Below are 6,021 nucleotides of genomic sequence, written 5' to 3' on the forward strand. Positions count from 1 at the left end.
CAAAGTACTTATTAAATTGTAATTATTACTGATCAAGTTTTAAGGAAGCTAGTATTCCTGGTTATAGTTATATATACCAGCCCTCTCTAAATAGCAGAGGATGCAGTTTTGCAGTTGTTTATAATAATAATCAAAGCGTTTGTAGCATCTGCGTAGGATCATTTGCTGATTAGTTGTATCTCATGTCCCAGACACCCCTTTAAACCTTAACATCTGCATATAAACTACAGACTGGGTCTCAACATCTACAGTTATATTGGTGGGTTTTACATCTAAGTATCATCCTCAATGACACAAAGGTAAAATACAGTCTCTGGTCTCACCAGGTAACTTCAAGGAGATTCCACTGATAACTTCACACCCAGGCTCCAGTATGTACACACACACACACACACACACACACACACACACACACACACATTATTTAGGCAATAATAAAGTGTTCCAAAATCTGTATGATATATGCATGTGTTGTATGCCCCCCCTTATCATATTATCCAGCTACAACTCTGTATTGACATAGTTCTCTATCAAGGCTTATGTCCAGCTGTATCAGTGTATCTCTGCTTTAATGCTGTATTCTTCTTTCATCCTTTATATCAAAATGATCTGCTCTCTATATCTTAAATGATAGTGTATGCTGTTGTGAAGTGTACCGTACTGCTTTTAATACACTTTGAATAAAACATCATCAATTCTCCAGACCAGCCATAAACATGAACTCTAAAAACTACATGCCTTGTATTGGCACTTCCACCAATGATGGGTGTGGCTAGGGGACCTTTAAATGTCCTGAACACCCACCAATTGTGGCTCAAACCCTCCTTTGAGACGGGACACAAACACTTTGAGACAGATCTTCCCGGCAGCTATACCTCCAAGGACATCGCCCAAGAACCTCCACCTAACAGTCATTAACAATCCCCTTAGTTTTTTTCTAGAATGAATAAGTTTGTGCTTTATAAGTGTAAGTGTTTGCCAGATGAACAAGCCAGTGATGAATATGGTGAAGGAAAAACTCCCTGAGATACAGAAGGAAGAAACCTTTAGAGGAGCCAGACTCAAGAGGGAACCTCATCCTCATCTGGGTGCCACCAAATGTCCATTTATTGAAGATAAACAATGCTGAGGTGCAGTGATGGAGATCAGAAGCAAACTGTAGTCCTGAGTCAGGCTGTTTACATTAACCACACAAATCCATTCTCAAATCTCCCGTTTCTACTCCAGAATCTCACGGAACCCCAGAGCATTGATAAGAAACCGTGCACAGAGTCGCCTCCAATTGAAGAGAATACTTTCCAGAGCTAGGCCATGAGGAAGTGTGAAGATCTGAGGAAGGGAGAGTGGTCACTGGAACCTCAAAAGCATGTTTAACTCAACAGAGAGAGAGAGAGAGAGAGAGAGAGAGAGAGAGATAGAGTGACAGGATTTTAACAGCTGCCCTCCAACACACGAAGCAGGAAATGTCCTGGACCTGGTTTTCACCCACTCTACCCCAAGCTACAGACATATTTCTGATCATCACCTGGTTTCCTTTACAATCACTTTTCCTATCCTACCTCTTTCTTATCCTCCTAACCTTCATTCCATCTCTCCCTCCTCTGTGGCATCCTGTTTTCTTTCATCTCTTCCTGATCCTGACTCCTTTTCCTCTCTACCTTTGGACTTCACACCTGACTCCTTCCTCTCCACTGTTCAACCATGGACCTCCTCTGCCCCTTGACTACAAAACCCGAGAGACTTCTTGTCCCACACCCTGGCTGTCAGAAATCTTGCACATCAATTCGCAAGAACTCCGATCAGCAGAGAGGAAGTGGAGAAAATCACAACTTGGTGCAGACCTCACGTCGTACAGTGCACTCCTGACTGAATTTCTCTACAATGAAAAATTACATCGTACACAATGTTTTTTGTTTCAAATATTAATTACCTTAATTATTGAAAATAATTGAATTGAAAATATCAGCAATTTCATTCATTTAACACAACAAAAAAGCTTTGTTTCATATTATTGTTGATTTTTTATATGAACAGTAAAGAGCACACACATTTAATTGAATTCTTTTATACATTTATGCTGATATATGCTAAAATCTCAACATCAGTAGGATGTAGGACTTTAAATATATGAAGGGTGATTTAGTTATAACTAATATAAAACACTTTAGGAACAAATCATATTATATACAATTTAAACATATAACATTAAATGTTTTGCAGAATTTTAATGGGACAAACACAAGAACCAGTGAGCTACACTTTCACACACATACGACAATTTTAGCCTCATTAATCACAAGAAAACCGAGGCCTAACTTTACACAAGAGTGAAGATGGAAGGAAAACCATAAGGTGCCTCTACACCTTTAGAGCCTGGCCTCCTAAAACACTAAATACACTTCGGTTATATTGCAGCTGCAGTAAATGATTGCACATTATATAAAAATACACTTTTTTAAATATTGTCTGTAAACATGAAAAGGTAGGAAAAAGTTTGAAAAGGTACATTCTTACAGACACCATCTGATTAACCAGAATATCTATAAATGACAAAATAGTCATTAGAACTTCAGTTCTCTCAGATGTTATTATTTGTGCTTCATTATGTTAATCTTCATCAGTGATATATTTTTTCAGTGTGAGACTGAAAAACTGCTCCAACCTGCAGAGGAGAAACACACGGGCAAGAATCAGCTACACAATCAGACATTTATAGTGAAACACTGGTAAACTCCCACTGCCCCAAAACACATCATAGTGTGTGTGTGTGTGTGTGTGTGTGTGTGTGTGTGTGTGTGTGTGTGTGTGTAGAAACTTCCATCTAAATTAAACAGTCAGCATTTCCTGTGTTCACTATTATTAGTACAAATACACACATTATACTGTTAACTAATGGATTAGTATATTATTAATTAATTATAATAAATTTTTTCTGTCACAATAAAAACTGTAATTGGTGTGTGTGTGTGTGTGTGTGTGTGTGTGTGTGTGTGTGTGTGAGAGAGAGAGAAAGAGAGAGAGAGAGAGAGAGAGAGAGAGAGAGAAGAGAAATACTAGTAAATGAGTAACTCACTGGATTTTCTCCAGTGTACAGTGTGGACTCTTCAGAAAGTCATAAAGCAGCTTCACTCCTGTTTCTCCTGGTTTATTCCAGTACACATGCAGTTCTCTCAGGTGTGATGAAGGGTTTGACCTCAGAGCTGAGACCAGAGTAGCAAAACCTTCAACTGTAATACTGCAGCCCACCACCCTACACACACACACACACACACACACACACACACACACACACACACACACACACACACTCACACATTAAATATTTCATTGAAATCAGTCATATGACAGAAGTGCAATATTTACATTTGATGAAATATTGATATGTAATGATATAGTTATAATGTATTTTACTGCAGTATCTCCAGTGTACAGTGTGGATTCTCCAGTCCAGCAGAGCAGCTTCACTCCTGAATCCTGCAGCTTATTGTAACTCAGGTTCAGGTCTCTCAGTCTGGAGGAGTTTGAACTGAGAACTGAGGACAGAATTCTACAGCTTTCACCTGTAAGCATGCACTCACGCAAACTGGGAGAGAAATCACAATATATTAGATAAGTATAGATATATAGATAGATCCCAGATGGAAATTCACATATTACTGCAGCACAGAGTAAATAGTATACTAAAGCTAAAGTCACATTATAGATGAAAGTTACTCAGAGAATAAATCTACCGTATGTAATGAATTGTTTGGTCTTGTTTTGGTGACTTTGGAAACAATGATGGTAGTGATGAGAATGAGGACTGGGAGGGATAATGTGCATGGTTGTGTTGTGCTGAATCAATTGAAGAACAAATTCAGTTCGTTATTGCTTTTTAGGCTGCCCTCCACAGGCTGCTGTTATCCCCTTAACCTGCTCCATTGATCTGCTCCATTCCAGCACACACCTCCATAGCATTGTTCTGTTGAAGTCTACCCTCCAGCTTCCTTCTGCAGGCTCTTTCCTCTCACTCAGTCTCATTTAGTCTCACATTCAGCTCTTTCTGCATACCTCTCAATTCTCATTTGTCCTTTTGTCTGTAAGACTATGTAGACCTTTTAGAACCTGAATGTATGTATATCTCAGCTTTTCCTTGTTTTATTTTTATTTCCAAATAAGAAATAGTTATCTGAAAGATACCTATATACCTCCCAGTTTTCTGACTTAAACACAATAATGTGTGCCTGTGTTTCTTCCCTGATATCAGTCGGACACCAGGGGGCATTGTAGATTTTATTGGAGAACTCAAGATTTGATTTTAGTTTGGGCTGGATAAAAATCTAATAGTAACATTAAGGATACTAAATGATATGTTTCTCTTTCCCTGTCACCCATTTACTTAAAATTAAGAACCATGAAGATGGACTTGACTGTAATGATTATTTTTAGTGTGCTACAATGGCTCAGGACTACAATCACCATGAATAGTTTAACACTCACGTCTCCATTAGTTGAAAGCTGATAACCTCAACAATGATGGAACTTTAATGAATGGACTTTTGGTGAAAGAGCAGGAGAACAGGAGGAGAATAGAATCTATTGACTTGACTACTCCACCCTCTCCACCCCATTGAGCTTGCTCCACCCTCTTCCTATCCCATGATAACTCTTGTTAAACCTCATGGTAGACTTCATTATAGGATTCCCACAATCCAAAGAAATACCACAATCTTGCAAACACATTCTCCAAGGTATGCAATTTCATTCCTCTGCACCAAGCTACTCACCATGGAAAAGCCAATTTAGTCATTAACCATGTTTTCTGAGGGTTTTTTCTTTTGTAAATATTTTGGACGTCATTAAATATTGATATAATATTTACAAAAAAAACCTCTTACAAAAGACACTTACTTCAGTATCTCCAGTGTACAGTGTGGATTCTTAAGTCCAGCAGTGAGCAGCTTCACTCCTGAATCCTTTAGTTTGTAATTGCAACTCAAGTCCAGTTCTCTCAGACTTGAAGCTTTTGAGTTGAGAACTGAGCACAGAACCCTACAGCTTTCCTCTGTGAGATCACACTGACACAGGCTGCAAAGATATGATTATAATAAGTCACCCCAGGCTGCTCATCAGGGATAAATACACATCATTCCTAAATTCTGCAAAGCTGCTTTGAGACAATTCCATTGTGAAAAATGCTATTGGAAAAAACTTGAACTTGACTTAATCAGACCACTGACACCCAAAAATAGAATTAATTTTGTAATTCAAAAATGTTAATTCACATTTCCATTCACGTTATATTTAACAGCATTAGGAACACAGAAGGCTTTGCTAATATGTGCTGTTGTTAGGTTTTGATGAATTATGACTTTCTAAAGCATTTTCATCAACTTTTTGCAGTTTTATGAAATTATGATTGTGAATATGAAAATTCATATTTTGAAATAACTAGTGTATATCATATTTGGCAGAAAATGTTTTGATATATCCTCCTTTCATAAACATGTATCATGGGCAAGTGCATGCTGCTTGTGCAAAACGCTTGGTTCGAAAAACCGCTTTCTTCGTCCTAGAAGCCTGAGACTTGGAATCGTATTTTCAGCGGTTAAGAAACTCATTGACAGCACACAGAAGGCTTTTGCCAAAATGTTTAAATTTTTTTATTTATGAATTGACTCTTCAAGACAATACATTATTTGAACAACTTTTTTTTGTTATAATAAATATGAATGTGAATATGAACAAGAAAATAAGAAAAATTAAACAAAAATAAATAAAATTTTGTTTACATTAACATCTAAAATATATGTTCTTCTTTTTGTAAGACTGGTGTTTTTCTTCAATGTCGATCTTTGTTGATGCTCTGTAAGAGACTTGATTATATTTTGAAAAAATCAGAGCTTCAATAATTGCAGTCTAATAACATTTTTCAGTTGAGTTTTTACAGAATTTATGAAAATTATGCTTTGATATTCAATGAATATCTTAATAATAATCAATATTTTTGAAAATAATCAATTTTGCAGATATAAATGTTGC

At 37.0% G+C, this 6,021-nt stretch overlaps 1 long non-coding RNA gene across 1 annotated transcript; it reads right to left on the reverse strand.

The window, feature by feature from the left end:
* Positions 1 to 2,058: 2,058 nt before the first annotated feature.
* LOC124382599 lies at positions 2,059 to 5,065 on the reverse strand. The gene is made up of 4 exons (XR_006925092.1): positions 4,891 to 5,065; positions 3,412 to 3,583; positions 3,074 to 3,250; positions 2,059 to 2,662 (listed from the first exon to the last, which is right to left on the reverse strand). It is a non-coding gene; the product is annotated as an uncharacterized LOC124382599 (long non-coding RNA).
* Positions 5,066 to 6,021: the final 956 nt, after the last annotated feature.

The sequence above is a fragment of the Silurus meridionalis genome, unplaced genomic scaffold (assembly GCF_014805685.1).
Source record: "Silurus meridionalis isolate SWU-2019-XX unplaced genomic scaffold, ASM1480568v1 Scaffold797, whole genome shotgun sequence".
NCBI lineage: Eukaryota > Metazoa > Chordata > Actinopteri > Siluriformes > Siluridae > Silurus > Silurus meridionalis.